Here is a 21,558-nt window from a genome sequence, read left to right as displayed (position 1 = left end):
GAAAAATGAAATATTAAAACAACAGCATTAGCTTTAAAATGCAATGTTCATGGAATAATTTATGAAGTAATCCATGAACATACCTGGCAAATATGTAAAATGCAAAAAAAAAAAAAAAAAAGAAGTCTTTTTAAATTAGTCTGGTAATGTGAGAGTATAATAAAGCAAAATATAATTTCCAGAAGAAAAATTTCAAAGAAAAATGCAGCTTCAAATAGCCAGAGAGAGAAAACAAATCTCAATGTCTCCACCTCCCCTGCCCTCACTTTTCATTGTTAGGGTGCCCAGTGCTCCATAGTTTCCAGTGCAGTTTTTTAAAAGCTGGCTAAATCTTCCATTTTATTAATGCAATGACTAATCCGCCAAGTTTGCCTCTATTTCCTGAAATGAAACAATGATGACAACTTTCCAACTAGCGTATGAGTAAATGCTTGGGTAACCTAAGTCAGTAATGGGCAGGAACTTTCCATTTTAAAGCAATATCTAGAAGGTATTTGTTAAGAGAGAACAAAGAAAGACAGAACAAAGCTATAAACCACAGTCAGCTTTAAAATTATATAAGAATGGCTGGGTGCGGTGGCTCACACCTGTAATCCCAGCACTTTGGGAGGCCAAGGCGGGCAGATCACGAGGTCAGGAGATCGAGACCATTCTGGCTAATATGGTGAAACCCTGTCTCTACTAAAAATACAAAAAATTAGCCGGGCGTGGTAGCGGGCACCTGTAGTCCCAGCTACTCGGGAGGCTGAGGCAGGAGAATAGCATGAACCAAGGAGGTGGAGCTTGCAGTGAGCCGAGACCGCGCCACAGCACTCCAGTCTGGGTGACAGAGCGAGACTCCGTCTCAAAAAAAAAAAATTGTATAAGAAAATGTTTAAAAGCTGTACATTAAGAATAATAGACCCCTATGTGATGGCATGGCTTGCCTATATCAAAATATTTCATGTGACCCATAAATACAAACATCTACTATGTACCCACAAAAATTAAAGAGGGAAAAAATGACAGCAAACAAAAAAAGAAAAACAGACACATCCTTTCAAAGGCAGATGGATTTCCTCTATATTAATGGCTTTCTAAGTGAATGCCATAAAACACAAATGCAATGCTAGAAAACTGTAGAAGTATCAATGTAGGTGATCTACAACAAACAGAAATAAGAAGCCACAAAGTGCAAAGTTTTGTCATGTTAATTAGTGTAACTCACCATTCCACATAAAGTCAATAAAAATTCAAGACAATTTCTCAAATCTATGCAGGGCATGAGAGTAATCAATGTTCACAGTCCAGCTGTGAGCTAGAAGGATTCAACATTAAGTTTTCTGATAGGAAGATAAGAAGAGACTAAATCTATACGCTTCTCATTACAAATAAGTGCTACCTGACTTTAAAATAAAAGGACAGTGAATCAGCAGCTAGCTTTAAAATTTCTATTGTCTATGAAACTTACAACTGCCTAAATAAATCCCAAGTCGCTTTCTAAATTATTGTATTAATATATCGGTAGGTAGGTTTTGAGTATCATCTGTCCAAAAATGTGCTGCTCTTAGCTTGTCTTGTTTCTTCTTCACTTATTTTTCACAGCTATATTTTCACCTTTATTCCCAAGCAGCCCACAGGATCCAAATCTATTTTAGTTTGAAAGTCAAAGACAAAGACAGAATTGTGGTTATCAGCAACCTCAGGTGTGCACATCCTTCGAGTCAGCCCCAGTGACTCTATGCACAATGAGTGATCCCCAGACATCTGCAGCTGAAGCCTTTCCATATAATTTGTTCTTATCTACTCTTTTACACAAGTATAATAGGCCAACTGACTGTGTTTATATTGGATTTCACTGCCACTAACTCATATTTCCCAATCGGACTCGAGGCCCTCAACCTTCAGCCCATGGGATTCACCCTGATATTTTCTAATATCGTGAGCTGAATTCTACTTCCCATAAGCCAGACATTCCTCTCTTAGTTATTTCTCCAGATCATGCCCAGATTATACCAAATGTCTTACCCCAGGAAAAAGAGATCCTATCTTTCTACTACTCTGTCTTGGTAGTAGAAAAGTATCCTAAATCACATGCTGATGAGAACCTAGAAAGTCATCTATCATTGTCTTCACATTGAAGATAATAGCCTGACACCCATCGTCACTGAGATCTTGGCTGAAGTGAAAGGCTGCCATGATTCATTACCAGGATGGTCACACTACAAAGCTCATGTTAATTCTTCTCTTCCTTGAGAGCTTGACAGTGGTAGAATAATAGATAGGTGAAGTGGAGCAGGATTACGAAGAGCTCTGCAAATCATAAAGGAACGTTTTCACTTTATCCAATATGCCACAAGTTGTGATTGTTGTTTCCTGAGTTGGAGAAATCCAAATCAAAGTAATGCCTTAACATGGTGAGCATATTCTGGTTTTCTTATGAGATATCTGGCTTTTACTTGTGTCTGGTGTAACTTTTAATTGTTTCTGGCTTAAACTTTCAAGAGATTCTCTCTTTGAACAAGAAAATATTGTCCCCCTATGCTATGAAGTTGATGAATCATAGTCAATTAGTGGGAAGTATATTCATTATCTGTAATGCCCTAGAAGCAGCCTTTGGCCAAAAGAGTAATGTTTGGTTCTATACACTGTACCTACCATTTCTTGGTTAAGGAAGCATGCTTTTGTTTCACATGTCTCCTCAATTATACCATTCTTCTTAGGAGAGTTCTTGTTCTGAGTGAGTGGAAATAGAAAAAACTTCTTGTTCTAATTTGCCTGAAGGTTAATATTCTTTAATTACTGTACTCTTTCAAAGCACCACTGGCTTTTTCTATAATAACATTTTCCTTTTGTTATAGAAATTTGTGTTTTAGTGATATAACAATTATTTTGTTTTCTGTTGTCCTTTCCTTTTCTGTCTTAGCTTGTAGAATCTTAGAAAGAGAGAGAGAGGGAGAAAGAGAGAAAATAAATGAGTGCCTGTCTCCCTCTGCAGTTTCAAATATAATTAGCTTTAAATAGCTCCTAAAAAAGAAAGTGATGTGTATTTGGATATGCACCCTTGTGTTAGATTCAGATTTAATTACCAATAATTTAGCAATACCTGTATCAGCTCTGAAGATTCTGATGTGCAATGCATAATGCTAAATCTCTTCTATATATAAAGTTAGAGAGACTATATTCTCTCATACATCATGTAATATTCTCTCATAAGAGACAGGAGTATGCCTCTCAAATAATTGGGATAAAAAGACAAATGGAGATATAGACAGAATCATAATTGGACTTTATTTGGCTACTCCAGCAGTATCTAAGCCTGTCAACACAGTATAGGCTTATCTTTGAAGCAGGGGACAATGGCACTAAAAAGTAATCTGGGCTTATTTGTAAGATATCCCTGGCACAAAGGTAGTGTCAAATAGATACCCTTGCCTTAGTAAAGTGGCCTCACCTAAGATAGAGAAAACCACTGTGCAGAGAAACACCTGATTGAGATACCCTGTGCTTTTGATTCTATCATTCTGTGTCCAGGATTATAATTATAACAACAATCAGGTGTGCCATAATAAAATAAAAAGAAAATACATTGGGTACATACATGTGGAGACACCAGTCTTTACTAGACATTTTTTAGGAGTGAATACATAAGGGAAAAAGATGAGCTTATGAAAATACTTATCAATACAAAAGACAGAACATCACATTTAAAATGCTAAAAATGCATAATTTTTACATGGTTTGTTAAACAACTGAGAAGATTTTAGGAATCACACTTTGTGTTTTAGACAAAACTCAAATTCTATAAAAACAAAGATTTTAAAAAACAAGACAAAGAAGGGACAGAAAAACTAAACAAAATATATTAAATAATGACACTTAAGGCATTAGGCATCAGTCAATGAAGGACAGTAAGACAGAAAGAAAGCAGTTAAATTTTACACTTACCGCAGCTAATTGCCTGAAAAAGTTTTCAGGAGCAGTGCAGGATGGGAAAACTCACACAGAGTCCACAGCCTCCCTGGGTTGAAAAAATAGAGCCAAAGTCTGGGGAAGCTAAGGAGATTAAAGTAGACAGACGGAAGCACTGGAAAATGAGAGCTGCACAGAGAAAGAATTTCATATACTGCAAAAAACATCTCCTAGAGAATTCAACTAAGTACTGCTCAGTATGTGCATGGGAGAAAATACTCAAAGACTGGGAGAAGAACCATCCAAAAGGATTAGAAGAAAAAATGCCCGGAAACCACACAGTGCCAAAACAGCATCTGTAATCATTATTCAGACCCAAACCATCTTATTTCAGAGGACATTGTGTCGAGTAGAAAAGTCTTGCCTCACCAGCCAGAAAAATATATTAAACCCAGATAAATGTATTTCATGTCTTGCCTAACAAACTTAAAACCAGACATGAAGGACTCAATGGTTTCTATATAGTGAATCTGTTTCTTTCTCTCTCTCTCTCTCTCTCTCTCTCACCCACACACACATATTCCCCTCAAAATTATTTAAAGAAATATAAAAACATCCAATATCAAACAAGGTAAAATTCATGTCTGAAATTACAGCCATGCAAAAAATCAAGAAGATATAACTCATACTAGTAAATCAAGAAACTGAAACAAACTCAAATGATTATCATAATTGAATTAATAGACAAGAACATTAAAACATTTATTATGACTGTATTTCATACTTTCAAAAATCTAAAAGTCAACTTGAACTTATTCAGTAGAGACATAAAAGTCATAAGAAAGGTTCAGATCTAAGTCAAAAATTACAAATTACAATCCCTGAGATGAAAAAGACGCAATGTGATTAACACAAGATTAGATATTGGAGAATAAAAGACTAGTAAACTTAAAAATATAGCAATAAATATATCCAAAATAAGAGCCAGAGGAGAAAAAAAAAAGACTGAGGAAAAATGAACATAACATCATGTACTCTGAAGAATGTGACCATATATATGTTTAAGAGAAAAACTTTAAGCAGCTCAGGGAAAAAAGACATGTTATGTCCAGAAGATCAAAGGTAATAACTCTAGATTTCTCTTAGGAAAGCTAGCTTAGAAGACAGCAGAGTAATGTCTTTAAAAGTACTGAAAGGACAAAAAAGAAACTGTCAACATAGAATTCTATTCCTAGCAAAAATATCATTCAAATATTTAAGTAAAATAGTTTCTCAGACATACGAAGACTAATAATCATCAGCTGTCTTGTGGCATAAACAAATGTTAAAAAAAAGAAGTACTTCAAGCAGAAGAAAATGAAACTATGTTGAAACCTGGATCTACCTAAAGGAATGAAAAAACACAGAAAGTGTAACTAGTGACTTTTATTACTAAAATCTTATTTTAAAAATAAGAAACCATTTAAAATAAACATAATAATACTTTAAGTGTTGTTTTAAACATGTATAGAAACAAAATACATGACAATAGCATAAAGGTCTGGTGGGTGGGGAGTAGAAGCACAGTTGACCCTTGAACAACAAGGGTTTAAACTCTGTGGGTCTAATTATACGTGGATTTTCTCCCACGTTTGCTACCCCTAGGACAGCATGACTAACCCCTCCTTTTACTCAACCTACTAAACATGAAGAGGACAAAGATGAAGACTTCTATCATGATCCATTCCCACTTAATAAAGAATAAATATATTTTCTCTTCCTTATAATTTTCCTAATAACATTACCTTTTCTCTAGCTTGTTTTATTTTAAGCATATTGTATCTAACACATATAACATATAGAATAAGTGTTAATCAACAGTTTATATTATCTATAAGGCTTCTGGTGAGTAGTAGGCTATTAGCAGTTAAAATTGGGGGAAGTCAAAAGTTATATTTGGTTTCAGCTACACAGGCGGTCAGCATCCCTAAATCCTACATTATTCAATGGTCAGCTATACATTATTTTAAAGTTCTCACACTCTATGGGAAAAACATAACACTACTTGAAAGTAGAGGGTAAAGAGTTAAAGATGTGTACTAAAAACCTTAAAGTATCCATTAAAATAAAACATCAAAAATAGCAACTAATCAGTCAACAAAAAAGGGAAAAATTGAGTAATGTACTCAATACCAAAGAAGAATGAAAAAAGAGAAAAAAAATAATTGCACGCAGATAGTATAAATAAAAAGCAAATAGCTTGAAGGTAGATTTAAACTCAATCTTATCAATAATAGCGTTAAATTTATGTGGTCTAAAACTTTTAGTTGGAATGCAGAGATTATCAGATTGGATAAAAATAACAAGACTTATATACACTGCTTTTAAAAAGATGTTTTTTAAGTATAAAAACACCACTACAAGTAAAAGGTTGTAAAAATATATATTATGCAAACGCTGATCAAAAAGAAAGCTAGAGGGACTATGTTATTATCAGATAAAGTAGACAGACTTAAGAGCAAAGTCTCTTAATAGGGGTAAAAAGGATAATCTTACAATGGCAACAAAGTTAGTTAATCAAGATGATATAACAGTTCTTTCCATTTATGTACTTAGGGAAAGTTTTTAAATACTTGAAGCAAAATCTGATAGAACTGCAAGCAAAAATTCTGTTGTAGACAAATCTTTAGTTATAATTAGAGATTTTAATACTTCTCTCTCATGCCAAATAGTATAAATAGAGATAGAAAATCAAAAAGGATAAAGAAGACTTGAATAACCTATCAACCAACTAGACCAATTTTTTGTATTTATAGAATATTCCAAACAAGAAGAGCATCAGGATTTGCAACTTTTCCAAGTGTACATAAAACATTTACCAAGATAGATCATACTCTGAGTTATCAAAACTTTCTCAATAAATCTGAAAAGATTTAAGCCATTGAAATTATATTTCTGATGACAATGCAATTAAAATAGAAATCATTAACAAAGTATTAATAATTCCCAAATATTTGGAAACTAACACTCTTCTTATAATCAGTGGGTCAAAGGTGAATTCAAAAGTGAAATTTTTTGAAAGCATTTGAATGTAGATCAAAATGAAAGTACGACATATGAAAATTTGTACTTTGCAGGTAACTCAGTAGTTAGTGGGAGGTTTATAGCACTGAACCCTATATTAGAAAAGAAGAAAGATCTGAGTCAGCTTCCACCTCGGCTCCCACCTTAAGCTAGAAAAGCAAACTAAGAAATTAGAAACTTAAAGCAAAAGAAAACCAAAATAATCAAATGAAAGAAAATAATCAAATTAAATAGAAAATCAACAAAAGACAAAATCAAGTAAGAAAGACAGAGGGCGGCCGGGCGGCCGGGCGCGGTGGCTCAAGCCTGTAATCCCAGCACTTTGGGAGGCCGAGACTGGTGGATCACGAGGTCAGGAGATAGAGACCATCCTGGCTAACATGGTGAAACCCCGTCCCTACTAAAAAAAAAATACAAAAAAACTAGCCGGGCGAGGTGGCGGGCGCCTGTAGTCCCAGTTACTCGGGAGGCTGAGGCAGGAGAATGGCGTGAACCTGGGAGGCGGAGCTTGCAGTGAGCCGAGATTGCGCCACTGCACTCCAGCCTGGGCGACAGAGTGAGACTACTCATTCCATCATCACAACACCCTACGGGGTAGTGGCGATTATTACCTGACTTTTACAGGTGGGTAAACTGAGGCACGGAAGGGCTGGCTAGGGCAGCTGGGACCTGAGGGTGGGGGGCTGGGAGGTGGAGGAGCTGGGATTTGAACCCCTATCTGTCAGCTTAATCACCACGGCTTACCCAATGCACCATCCTGCATCCCTCTCCACTGGTCCTGTGGGTAGATCCATAGGTTGATTGATTGATTGTCTTCCCCAGAGACTCCAGGTGCAGAAAGGTTCTGGTGCTGGAAGCTTCCTAGAGGACTGGTCTCTATCCCCTTCCCAGAGGTAGGCGAGGCCCAGGGAGGAGACATGAGCTAGCCAGGGAGGGAGGGCTGAACCCACCTGACTCCCCACTCTGGCTCTGCTCTTGGCCACTGCAGGAGCTGTGGCCACAGGCGTGGCCTGGGTCGTCCCGGGGCCTCCCTTGACAGGGCTGCTAGCCTGAGCTGCATGGGCCGCCCTGCTGGTCTGGGGATGGTAATGAATGCAGCAAATATTTCACTTGCCCTGTTTCTGGGCCCTGTGCTGAGCGCTCCTCCCTCACAGCAGCCCCAGGGGCATGGGTGTCCTTCTCCCTCCCGCTAGGCAGATCCAGAGCCTGGCCTCTCTGTCGTGTCTCTGCGTGGGCTGCTGTTTCTGCTTGTCCCTGGTGGGGGATTCACCCCTTTTTATTGAGGTAAAATTCACGTAAGTTAAAACTGCCCTTCTTAAAGCGTACAAATTAAGTGGCATTCTGCTCACGATGTTTTGCAATCATCACAGCTCTCTAGTTCCAAAACACTTCCATCGCTCCAAAAGAAGACCCCGTGAAAATGCGGTGCACTCGCTCCCCACGTGCCCTCCTCCCCCGAGACCCTGGAAACCTCTGAGCTGCTTTCCGTCTGTATGGGTTTGCCAGTGCTGGGCATTTCATATGAATGGAACCCTAAGCATTTGTCCTCCTGTGCCCTCGAAGTCTGTGCATGTTGTGCCAGTGCTGGAAAAAGAAAAAGAAAGAAAGACAGAGGAAACGCTAGGCACGGTGGACACTCCTATAATCCCAGGTCTTTGGGAACCCGAGGCAGGTGGATCAGGAGTTCAGGAGATTGAGATCATCCTGGCTAACACGGTGAAACGCCGTCTCTACTAAAAATACAAAAAAATTAGCCGGCCGTGGTGGCCTGTAATCCCAGTTTTTCGGGGGGCTGAGGCAGGAGAATTACTTGAACCTGGGAGGCGGAGGTTGCAGTGAGCCGAGATCACGCCATTGCATTCCAGCCTGGGCGACAGAGCAAGACTCCGTCTCACAAAAAAAAAAAAAAAAAAAAAAAAAAAAAAAAAAAAAAAGCAAGAGGAAAATAGTGAGAGAGAAACAAATGTCAGTAAAATACCACTATATACTTATTAGAACGTTTAAAATATCAAAGACTGATTATGCCAAGTATTATTAAGTGTATGGAGCAACTTGAGGTCTTACACACTGCTGGTAGGAGTGTCAAATTATGCCAGCACTTTAAATAACAATTGGAAGTTTATGAAAAATTTAAACAAATGCCAACCGTATAAGCGAGCCAATGCACCTCTACATATTTACCCAAGAGAAGTAAAGAATGTCTTCCCCGTTGCCTGACTTAGCTGCTGAGACCCATTGTGAACGTTGACTGCTCCATGATCAACTAACTTTTATGAGCCAGAAATCTTGACCTAGTCCAAATTTCAAAACCAACCTCCTCATCCTATTATGTGCTTTCACCATGTCAGTGCCACCTAGTATTTTAGCTGTTCGTGAAAGGAAAACCAGGGCAGATGCACTGCCTTTATGAGTTAGTGCCTGAAGTGGCCTTTCTCTTGTCTACAATACAGTTGCATCTCTTTCAACCTCATTCCCACCCCCACTACAATTTCTCAGTAGTGAACTTTGCTTTCTCAGTAGTGAGCTTTGCTTTCCCTGAGCTTTGCTTTCTCAGTTTTCTCAGTTTAATGAACCACTTATTCACGTCTTTCCAGTTCCCGCCAGCCTCCTTTATTTCCTAATTATAACTTTGTCCTCCTTTTTGGCCAGTGATTCCTTGGACTGATACAGTAGTGAAAACAAGCAAGTAAAAATAAGCAAGAAAACAAAAACAAGAAAAAGGCAAAAAATGCTTTTTTTCTTGGATCAAAACATCTCATACTTATAACCTGCATGGATAATACTGACTAGGCATAATTCAACAGAGATCTCCGGTGTAAAAAAATCCTTTTGCTACAAAAGAGGGGAAGTGTGATTGTCTTCAATTCCTCATGTTCTGAGAGCATGTACTGCACTTTAGTGCAAATTAGAAAATTTCCCTGTTCAGGTGGATGATTCCCAAAAAATACTTGCTCTGAGTGTTCGATGCATCGCAAGTTGACCCAATTCAATTCTATCAAACAGAGCCCAAGCTACCCTGCCTCACCCTAAGCTAAGTACTTCCTAATTACAGTTGAACTTTCATGTGATATCTAGAAATCCAGAATCCAGTGGAATAATGTTCTAAGGTATAAGAGAAGTTATGAAATACGTGTGTGTTCATGTAAAGCAGGCCTCTTGAGTTTTCCATTTTCCTCCCCCTTAAATTCTGATTACTTATTGCTCCTTGTGGCAGACTATTTTTGGAAAAGGCACAACAGTTGCTTCATGTTTAAAACTGAACAGGAAAGGTGAGATGTTGACATCAAATTTTTATTTTTCTGTGTACATGTCATTACATATTTATCTAAACCCCTAGGATATATATTTAGGTTCCAAGGGAACCCTAAAGTAAACTCTGGGCTTTGGGTGATAATCATGTGTCAGTATAGGCTCATGGATTGCAACAAGGGTACCACTCTGGTCAGAGATGTTGATAATAGGGGAGGCCAGGTGAGGGGGACAGGAGGGATATATGGGAAATCTCTGTTTTTTTATCTCAATTTTGCTGTGAACCTAAAACTCTTCCTAAAAAAATAAAGTTTTTAAAAAATGTTTTAAATTATTCTCATTCAGACCATCTAATTCCTAATAAAAGACAAGCATGGCTGGAAAATGGCATGGAATATGCAGACACACAGGGAGAAAGCATGCATGCTGCAAGTTTCCATGTGTCTACTTGAGAATTTCCAGATGCAAACGAAAAGAGAGAGATTGCAGACTAATCAGATGAACTCGCTTTATTTTACATTTTTACAGTTGCTATGTATTCTTCCCCCCAAAGTAAGAAACTCTCATCAGTGAGAAGTGGGAGGTTGGAAGAGGAGTGATAGAAAAATCCTAGATAACTGACATGAAGTATTCCAATTTATAGTGTTTCAAACTGTTGCAAGCATTTTTCTCTTTTCAGATAGAGCAGACTGAAGACTGATTTCCATCCAAATTTTGAAAAATAAAGCTGATCCTCCAACCGGGTGAGAGAAGAGAGAAAATTCTTGTTTTATAAATTAGAAGGCATGTGACAAATGGAACAGTTCTAACCAGAGACTTTTTTTTTTTTTGCACTATTTTATAATTGGTATTACAATATGGAAGTGTCTTGTCCTTCACATGCAATTAGTGCCGTGGGAAAGTTGCACTGCAATTTCTACTCACATTCCAGTCTTTGAAGGGACTCAAGACAAATGTGACCCATGTGACTCATTTTACACTGCTGAGAGAAATTGACTGTTCAAAATCCATCCTTCGATTTTAAGAGCCATGATTATAAAATGTCAGACGAAAACAAATATTTGAGAAAGCCTTCCCTAGAAAATGTATCGATAATTGAGAGAAGGAAAAACTCTAAAATCAAATGTCATAATTAAAGTGAATAAAGTACACATTTTAAGCATAATTCATAACTGAATTACAAAAGTAATTGTCCTATTTTTATTGCTTAATCAATTTCCATACTCCAGTACACTAATTCCCACCTTCTTTTTGGTGTGACTTTTTTTTCCCTTCGAGGCAACTTAGTCTTGATGTTTTTTCAAACGTATTCTATTTATCTTATTTATGTGAGCTCACGAAAACATTATTTGGTCTTTCTGCTCCAACAGATATGAAAGAGAAGGAAAGACCAAACAGAGGACCCTTAACGGGAAAACAGTAATCAAAGCAAATAACCAAGGAAAAAAATAAGATATTAATGCTTATGATAATTTAAAAAGTAAATAAAATAATGAAACTAGCAAAAACTCCTCAGCAGAAATTATTCCCAAATTGCTCAATATCAAGGGCTTATACACATTATCGAAATTCATTTAGTCAAAGGGTACATGTAAGCCTTTGGGGTGATGGAAGTGTTTTGTATCTTGATGGTGATGGTGATCTTACAGGCATATTAAACAGTCAATATTCATCAAAGTGTACACTGGATGCAATCTATTACACATAAATTACACCTCAATAAACTTGATTACAATAAGAAAGCAAAACACTTGTTTATGATCCCTAGATAAAAGTTAAGTGCACTGAAAATAAATGAACTATGAGTGATAGTAAATATTCACATTTCACAAAAGTCATTGCTTTAAATGTACACTTACACTCCAATATTTCTCAGTGAGAGGTTTCAAAAATCATGATATGTAATAAATGTGAGGTATCACAGGCACCATATCCATTTGCAATCACAAGGAAAAGCAGATGTAACAGTTTTTGACTTTTTGTTGTTTCATTTATGTATCAGTCTGTTTTCACACTGCTGATAAAGACATATCCAAGACTGGGAAGAAAAAGAGGTTTAATTGGACAAACAGTTCCACATGGCTGGGGAGGCTTCAGAATCATGGCAGGAGGCGAAAGGCACTTCTTACATGGCGGCAGCAAGAGAAAAATGAGGAAGAAACAAAAGCAGAAACCCCTGATAAACTCATCAGATCTCGTGAGACGTATTCACTATCACAAGAATAGCACAGGAAAGACCGGTCCCCATGATTCAATTACCTCCCGGTAGGTCCCTCCTACAACACTTGGGAATTCTAGAAAACACAATTCAAGTTGAGATTTCAGTGGGGACACAGCCAAACCATGTCAATCTACAACTTAGAGTTCCATCCTCTCAGTGCTGGAAAAGTTGGAATGTTTCATATTTTATGGTAGGATAAAGTCTACAGACTGGAAGATAAGACATTGAAGTACATTAACCATCAAAAACTGTGAAGGAGGCCAGGCGCCATGGCTCACGCCTGTAATCCCAGCACTTTGGGAGGCCGAGGCAGGTGGATCACGAGGTCAGGAGATCGAGACCATCCTGGCTAACACGGTGAAACTCTGTCTCTACTAAAAATACAAAAAATTAACCGGGCGTGGTCGCACACACCTGTAGTCCCAGCTACTTGGGAGGCTGAGGAGGCAGGAGAATCGCTTGAACCCAGGAGGCAGAGGCTGCAGTGAGCTGAGATCACACCGCTGCACTCCAGCCTGGGCGACAGAGCGATACTCCATCTCAAAAAACAAAACGAACAAACAAACAAAAAACTGCGAAGGGTCTGAGAGTTCACCCTTCTCACAAACTAACCAGTTAGCCAGATAAAAGTTTCATGAATGCTGGTAGAAGACACAAAACTCCTGGGTCACAGAAAAATAACAGTTTAGTGCTCATGACAATAGCAGTAGCCAAAGTATTAGCATTTTTTTGTACCAGTTAACCAGGCCTCCATTTTTGCAAGGTGATACAAAGAGAACCAGATGGTACCTTCAGTGATTGTGCTATAGAAGAGGAATCTTGACTTCAGGGAAGCCGAATCCTTTATAATGGGCAGTGAGCATGCCTGGCCTTTGCTCCAGACAGAGACACTGTCTCTATGTTCCAAGACTGTTCACAATACAAATATCCCTGAAAAGATAGTTCAGAATAAAGGGCAGTTACTTGCTCACTCACAAGAGATGCAGAAATACAAAAAGTCTGTGGAAAATTGACCTCTAACAATAACAATTCAATCATTAGGAAAGTACTTCAGGGTACCTTGAATTCTTCAAAGAAAATGTTAGCTAATTTATTAGAAACCTCTGCTTTTCCAGGTCCAAGTTTTACACTAATACGTGTATATAAAAGTGTATACATTTTCTCAATTTGAGTCAAAATACCAAAATCTACACAACAACATTTGTATTAATTAACAGAAAACAGACATAGCAAGGAATAGCACACTACATGCATGTGCTGGACCTCCTTGTAAATCACCTCATGTAATCAATGACAATCCAACTGTTACCATCTATTTCAAATGATGAGTTCTTGTCCATGAAATTTATTTCTTATTTATCAAGGTAACAGGAGTAGAAATTAATCAATCTTCAAATCAGCTGCTCATAATCACAAAGTACATTTTATTAATGTGCTAGAAGAACAAATATTGGAAAGTTTTATTTGGCTTCAAACTTGACCCTACTTAGAAATAAGGTGACAGTATACTGCATTTCAAAAAGTATACATTCCTCATTAGCTCAACAGCCCAAGCCAAAGTATACATCATCCTAGATTCCACTCTCCTTGTCACTCTTCTCACATGTGGTCAGTTGCCCACTTCTGCCATCTTTGTTTAATCAATAGTTATCATATCTGCTTCCGAGTAAGGCTGTGCCTTTTATTTGTATCAACTGCATCTCGCATTATGCTGATGCATAGTCAGCACGCAATAAAGGTTTGTGAAACGAATAGATCTACTGCTTTATCAACGTCAGAAAACAATGCACATGGGAATGTAAATTGGTACATCCATTATGGAAATCCATATGGAGATTCTTCAAAAAAATTTGAAAAGAACTACCATATGATCCACCAATCGCACCTCTGAGCATACCACATATATCCAATGGAAACGAAATCCATGTGTCAAAGAGGTATCTGCACTCCCATGTTAATTGCAGCATTATTCATAATAGCCAAGAGATGAAATCAGCCTAAATGTCCAACAATGGAGGGATGGATAAAGGAAATGTGATATATATGCACAATGGAATACTATTCAGCCTTAAAGAAGAAACTCTGTCATATGTGAAACATGGCTGAACCTGGAGGACATTATGTTAAGTGAAATAAGCCAAGCACAGAAAGACAAATATCACATGTGGAATCTAAAGAAGTTGAACTCACAGAAGCAGAAAGTAGAATGGTGGTTACAAGGGACTGGTGGGAAGAAAGGTGGAGATTGGAGAGATGTCTGTCAAAGTATGCAAAATTTCAACTGGACAGGAGTAGTTAAGTCCAAGAGATCTATTGTGCAATATGGTGACTACAGTTAATAACATTGGACAGTATTGTATTCTGGAAAATTTCTAAAAGAGTAGATTTTAAGTGTCCTCACCACAAAAATCACAAGTATGCATATGATAATTAGCTACATTTAGCCATTCCAAATGTATGCATATTTTAAAATATTACATTGTACACAATAAATGTATGTAATTTTTGTTTAATTTTTTCAAATAAGCTTTCTAAACAGAAAACACCATTCAAAATGAAAAGGAAATTTTAAAACCACAGTGCACAAAGAGAGATATGGAAAAAAATGATTTTCTTGTCAAACATGGATTTTATCTTTCTAACAATTGTAGATATTTTCACATAATTGATAATACAAGCATACATTTTGTGTACTGGTAAACACAAACCCCATTCAAAATAGTGACATTTTTTCCTCCATCTCCTGTTAGCAATCCCGTTGCACTTACCTGTTAAACATTAGTTTCCTAGAGAAGAAGATACTATCATTTCAAACTGCAGCAAACAAAATATTCTACAGGACATATAAATCTTGTATAAAACCTGAACTTTGAGCTATGAAATTCTGGTGGCTTTCTCAACCCAGTCAGTATGACACTGTGAAATCTAAGACTATACCAGAAATGCTCATTCATTTTAAGGTATGTATGTTTATTTAAGGCTATTTTGCTTTAAACCAAGTGGTTATCCTCAAAACATACAGCTTCTGTTGGGGAGGATAAAAGAAGAAAAATCAAAGTTTAATCTCCAGTTCTCATGGGAAAAATCTGAAGAGCAGTTGTCCTCCTTTAAAAAAAAGTTAATAAAAAATGTTTTCATGAGAAGATAACATCCTGGCATGTTAAGACAATTTAACCATTTTAATCTGATGCAATCATTTTCTCTAAAATAGATACTGCGTTTGCTATCCAATGGGCAGTGGTTTGGGAGAGCATTTCTGAAAGATCCTTTGGTTAGTAGCTAGGACAGAATTTACCTCAGGAACAACAATATCCACACACAGTGACCATTCCCACTATTCTTTTGACTACACAGCTTACACTAAGGTAATAAAAACACCAGCTATGTTTTCAGGATGCAGTCAAGACCCCATCCAAAAAGAAAATAAAACTTACATTTTAAATTAACTTAAATGGTATGCATTAGAAGAGAGTGATTTTGCAATTGCTGGATCAATCAATCACAGTCATTTGACTGTGACTTGAGAGGAGGTTTCTAGAAGACATTCAAAGTTTGGATGAATGCCTGAGGGTAGTCTCTTCTTACCTTAATCCACATGTTTCTAACCCATAATTATCTCAAAGTTATCACACACACACACACCACACACTTTCTTGACTTCACTGAAACCCACTGTCACCTAAGGATACTGCTTCTCCTCTCAAGCAGGGGCTGGGAGATGTTTTCCATCAAACTCGAAATATCCCCGTATCAGAACCAAGGCAGTGTCCTCCTGACTACCCAATGCCACTTGCAGACAAATAACTGCACTCTCTTTTGTAAGCTGCTCCTTTGAGTAGTTGACAATAAGAGCCTCTTCTCCCTCCAGTCCTCACTTAATCATTTGATCACTCCTTAAAGAATTTAGCACCCAACTGATCGTCTTTTCACCCAACCTTACCACCATGCTAAGCAGATTTAACATCACTTGGATGCACCATCAACACCTTGACCAGCAGTTCCTTACCCTGATACCCACTGATAGTTGTCATCATTCACCCCAAGCACCAACTTCCACAGTCATACCATGAATTTGGTCAACATTGGAAACTGCACTTCAGATAATTTTGCAATAATATGAATACCTTCACAAAGACCACCACCACCACCTTCAGCTTCCCTTTCCAATGGCCTTGTTTTCGTCCCCTCATACAACATTTCTACCTATCAAGAACTGCAATCCAGTGACACTTCTACTTTCTCTACATTCATCAGCCTCCTCAGCTCTCTACACCTCTCTGTCAGTACTATGTCACCTCCCTCCCCCGTGTCCACCTCCAACTCCTGGCTTAGTATTTTATCTGGCCTATTCCTATTCATCCTTACTCATACCGCTTTCTTAGAAAGGGGCTATCCATACTTGTAAGCTAGATGAAGTTCTTCTGGTAAGCCATCTTGTAAGTTCTTTGTGCTTTTCTTAGCTATTCTTCAAACACAACAATGATCATATTGCAATTAATGTCATTGTGGATTTGAACATGGAAAGTCTCTTTTATCCTAGATTGTAAATTGGTTAAGAGCAGAGATCATGACTGTTTTACTCTCAATTACATATGTTGACTAACACCATGCCTGGAACATAGAAATATATGTGGAGTCTCACACACACACACACACACACACACACATACATATGCATACACACTCATACACTTACCCACAAAGATTTCTTCCAGTAAATGGGTATCTGTATTATACAAGCAATGTGAAATCAAAAAGAACATTTTGGGGTTTTTGCTGCCTAACACCAAAACTAATTGCAGCCACTCTTCAAAAAAAAAATGCAATAACTTTATAAACAGCCACATCCTGATTCTTCCAGTAGAAAGCTCTCCATTCTCTGCTGAATATTCATCTGTTGGGAGGGACACTCGCCAAGAAGCTCAGCACTTTCTGTAAAGAGAAGCAGCAAGAATAGAAGATGTGCAGAGAGGAAAGAAAGTCAAAGGCAGGCTCCTGCAATGCAAAGGTGCCAGGAACAAGGGTGCAATCCCAAGCTGTGCAACACAGGATTGAGGAGGGAGATCTCACTTTTATTGTAAATAGCAGAATTCTTTAAAGGTAGCTATTTCAGAATTCTTGAAATAGCAGAATTCTTGAATTCTTTAAAGGTAGCTATTTCAGAATTCTTGAATTCTTTAAAGGTAGCTATTTCAGAATTCTTGAAATAGCAGAATTCTTTAAAGAAAGAAAGAAAGAAAGAAAGGAAAAGAAAAGAAAAGAAAAGAAGGAAAGAAGAAAGAAGGGCCAGGCATGGTGGCTCACGCCTATAACCCCAGCACTTTGGGAGGTCAAAGTGGGTATATCATGAGGTCAAGAATTTGAGACCAGCTTGACCAATATGGTGAAACCTCATCTCTACTAAAAATACAAAACTTAGTTGGGCATGGTAGCTTGTGCCTATAGTCCCAGCTATTCAGGAGGCTGAGGAAGAAGAATTGCTTGAACCCGGGAAGCAGAGGTTGCAGTGAGCAGATCACACCACTGCACTCCAGCCTGGGCAACAGACTGGGTGACAGCGTGAAACTTAGTCTCAAGAAAAGAAAAGGCCAGGTGTGATGGCTCATGCCTGTAAACCCAGCACTTTGGGAGGCCAAGGCAGGTGGATCATGAAGTCAGGAGATCTAGACCATCCTGGCCAACATGATGAAACCCTGTCTCTACTAAAAAAATTAAAAAAATAAAAAATAGCTGGGTGTGGTGACACATGCCTGTAATCCCAGCTAGTTAGGAGGCTGAGGCAGGGGAATCATTTGAACCAGGCAGGCGAAGGTTGCAGTGATCCAAGATTGCACCCCTGCACTGCAGCCTTGCGACAGATCAAGACTGTGTGTAAAAAAAGAAAAAAAGAAAAAAAGAAAAAGAAAAAGAAATTGTGTGTTTCCTATAGGAGACCCTAAACTGTTGTGAGTTGTGTGTTAAGAGACAAAAAAGTTGTTCATGCAAAGTGCATGAATATATCAGGAAAGCTTCCTTCCAAAGCTAACTAAAATCTTATATTGTGGGGTAACTAATTTCTGGCCTAAATCTCATGGGATTTTTTTTTTCACTCGTACTTTCTATCTAAGTGGTTATTTTAAAACAGTTATTATTCTTTACTTAGGTGTTTAAGCTTTAAAAATGTTTCCAAGCCTAGGTTTAGATATCCTAATTACCTTTTAAATATTTAGCACTTGGCATTGTTTACAATGTCTTGAGAGCAGATGCCTTTCCAATTCGGCAGTTTTAGAACCCATGTGCTCTAGACTCAACATCAAAGAATGCCGTATTTTTCTCATCTCTTTACTTTTTCTCTTTTATTGCACGACTGTAGTTTCATTATTAACGTGGTTAAGAGGGTACCTCTTGGAATGAACTTTGTTCTAGGTTCTCAAATTTGGGAGATTAATTTAAATTTCAGAATTAGACTTTTTTCAACACCCCTTTTTTAAAAATTAATTAGTATGTATTTGTATTTTCATGGCCTTTGCCCTGAGAAGTTTTCTGAGCTCCAAACCCAAGTACAAATTTTGCCTTTCGTTACATACATACATACATACACGTGTATTTAATTCCAACAATAATTGATATTTCAGTGTTGCTCTAGCAGTTCAGGCAAATGAAACTTAATAAAGTTCAGGGAATAACTTTAAGCTATTAAGTGCAGGTTATTAAAACACTGATCTAGGCCGGGTGCAGTAGCTTACGCCTCTAATCCCAGCACTTTAGGAGGCTGAGGCAGGCAGATCACTTGAGCCCAAGAGTTGGAGACCAGCCTGAGCAACATAGTGAAACCTTGTCTTTACAAAAAATACCAAAATTAGCCAGGCAGGGGGGTGTGCACCTGTAGTCCAAGCTACTCAGGAGGCTGAGGTGGGAGGATCATTTGAGCCCAGGAGGCGGAGGTTGCAGTGAGCCATGATCATGCCACTCCACTCCAGCCTGGGCAACATCACAAGACCCCATCTCTAAAAAAGTAAATTTTTATAATAAAAGATAACAAAACTAAATAAGAGGAATTTACATGCTCTGGTTCATGATCATTTCTAAATTTTCAGACTGAAGAAAAACTAAAAACACAAAATTATACTTGAGATTAGTTTGCTACAACAGATTATCCTTTGCAAGGGTCATATACGAGTTTGGAAAATTGATACAGCAGTTAGTAATCTAAGCTTCGTGGAAAAATTGGTCATCTCATGTTATTTTCCCCATTCTAAAGATGAGAAAATGCAACTAAAGTAAAAAAGTTCACCTTCGCGGCCCCCAGATAAATGGTAAAGGACTGAGTATTTCTCATCATCTGGCTTCACTAAAACCTCGGATCCACTTCCTAATTGAACCTGTCCTCCCAGTCTTTTTATTAAAGTATGTTTCCAAATGCAGCTGATTGGTTATCTCTAGCCATTCTGTTTGCCTTCAGGCAGGGAAAGAGCAGAATCTACTGTTAACATGTAAAGAATTACTATTTCATGGCCATTCATTTTCTTTTTTAAATAGACATATTGCAAGCCAGTCCTGACCACACAAAGACCACTTGCTGTTTCTGGCTATAACATAAATATTTAATTAAAGGGAAAACTACTTTGAGCCAGTCTTTTATAAGGCATAAATTATACTAGCTTTGTGCTACACTTTTGCAATTTCCCAAATCCATCTGTTACTTATCCCAGAGTTTTTGTCAGCTTGGAAAACTTAGGAGGCGTATTCACCTGGGTTTTAGAAATGTTTCCAGGAGGCCGGCCATGGTGGTGCGCTTGTAATCCCAGCACTTTGGGAGGCCGAGGTGGGTGGATCATGCAGTCAGGAGTTCGAGACCATCCTAACCAACATGGTGAAATACTGTCTCTACTAAAAATATAAAAATTAGCCAGGCATGGTGGCAAGCGCCTGTAGTCCCAGCTACTCAGGAGGCTGAGGCAGAAAAATCACTTGAACCTGGGAGGTGGAGGTTGGAGTGAGCCAAGATTGTGCCATTGCACTCCAACATGGGCGACAGAGTGAGATTCCATCTAAAAAAAAAAAAAAAAAAAAAAAGACAAAAGAAATATTTCCAGGAGATGCACGTGCAATCTTTGAGCTTCTATTTCTAGAAGAGAACCATCTAATCAACTGTCACTATAAGAATCTGGATTTGTAGTTAGGCGTGGTGGCATGCACCTGTACTCCCAGCTACTTGGGAGGCTGAGGCAGGAGGATGACTTGAGCCTAGCAGTTCAAGGCTATAGCACACCACGATTGCACCTGCGAGCCTGATGTCTACCTGGTGACTCCTGTCCTGTGCTACCTGGGGCCTGGGGGGCTTCTGCCAAATGGCCAGAGGCATCTGGAGTGAGGGATGAGCATACATGGACATCACTGGAAAAGAAAGGCGCTCACTCCCACCATTCCTGAAGCAGGAGCCTCGAGATGTGGGGATGCAGCACGAGAACATCTTGCTCTCTTGAGTATCTCCCACCAAGTGAACAGGCTACGGGGCTGACTCTAGGATGTGGGTTCCTGGTTACCAGAATTCTTTTTTTTTTTTTTTTTTGAGATAGAGTCTCATTCTGTTGCCCAGGCTGGAGTGCAGTGGCACGATCTCAGCTCACTGCAACCTCCACCTCCTGGGTTCAATCAATTCTCCTGCCTCAGTCTCCTGAGTAGCTGAGATTACAGGCACGAGGCGCGCACCACCACACTCAGCTAGATTTTTTCTAATTTTTAATTTTTTTGTATTTTTAGTAGAGATGGGGGTTTTACCATTTTGATCAGGCTGGTCTCGAACTCCTGACCTCATGATCTGCCCACCTCAGCCTCCCAAAGTGCTGGGATTGCGGGTGTGAGCCTCCAGGCCTGTTTACCAAAATTCTAAGTTCCCTTAGGGTCTGTCGCCAAGGAAGTGAGGTTACTTCTTTAAGGTTCCATCCCCTCAGTCTCCTCCTTCCAGAAGACCTACTTAGGACCCCACTGGGCTGCTGACTGCTCACCCTCCCCACAGGTCAACTCCTTACCTGTACACAGTTATGTCCACCCAGGGCCTCTTGGACACCTGCACCTGATGTTCACCATGGGCCTAGGAATCCACTTGGGGCCTGGAATCCTACAGGGGCCTAATGTTACCCTGCAGATTGGGT

The 21,558-nt window shown here is 38.6% G+C and overlaps 1 long non-coding RNA gene across 1 annotated transcript; it reads left to right on the top strand.

Moving 5' to 3' along the window:
- Window positions 1–7,891: 7,891 nt before the first annotated feature.
- LOC139359482 (uncharacterized) lies at window positions 7,892–11,647 on the top strand. Its single transcript, XR_011615517.1, has 3 exons — window positions 7,892–8,238; window positions 10,883–10,946; window positions 11,574–11,647. It is a non-coding gene; the product is annotated as an uncharacterized lncRNA (long non-coding RNA).
- Window positions 11,648–21,558: the final 9,911 nt, after the last annotated feature.

The sequence above is a fragment of the Macaca nemestrina genome, chromosome 17 (genome assembly GCF_043159975.1).
Source record: "Macaca nemestrina isolate mMacNem1 chromosome 17, mMacNem.hap1, whole genome shotgun sequence".
In the NCBI taxonomy this organism is placed as follows: domain Eukaryota; kingdom Metazoa; phylum Chordata; class Mammalia; order Primates; family Cercopithecidae; genus Macaca; species Macaca nemestrina.
The sequence above is the reverse complement of the archived record's forward strand: the minus strand, read 5'-3'. Positions and strand labels throughout refer to the sequence as shown.